The sequence below is a fragment of the Capsella rubella genome, unplaced genomic scaffold (genome assembly GCF_000375325.1).
Source record: "Capsella rubella cultivar Monte Gargano unplaced genomic scaffold, Caprub1_0 scaffold_1, whole genome shotgun sequence".
In the NCBI taxonomy this organism is placed as follows: Eukaryota; Viridiplantae; Streptophyta; class Magnoliopsida; order Brassicales; family Brassicaceae; genus Capsella; species Capsella rubella.
The window spans coordinates 208,705-208,976 of NW_006238923.1; positions in this window are offsets into that span (position 1 = coordinate 208,705).

Here is a 272-nt window from a genome sequence, read left to right on the forward strand (position 1 = left end):
TTTAGATTATATATAATACAATTTTCTTGAAACTGTGAATCTGTTATTTTATTGATAAATAATTATTCGAAAAATAAATAATTTGCAACATACCTAATCTAAGAATGTAAACTAGTCAGTGGTGAAATGCAATTCTGTGGTAGATAGACAAAAGTAAAAAGAAGATTTCAAAGAAAAATACATAAACAGTTTATGTTAAAACAAAAAAAAATTGCTATTATAGTAAAATTTGGCTTCACAAAATTCGATAGGGACTTCACAAAATTCAAAAG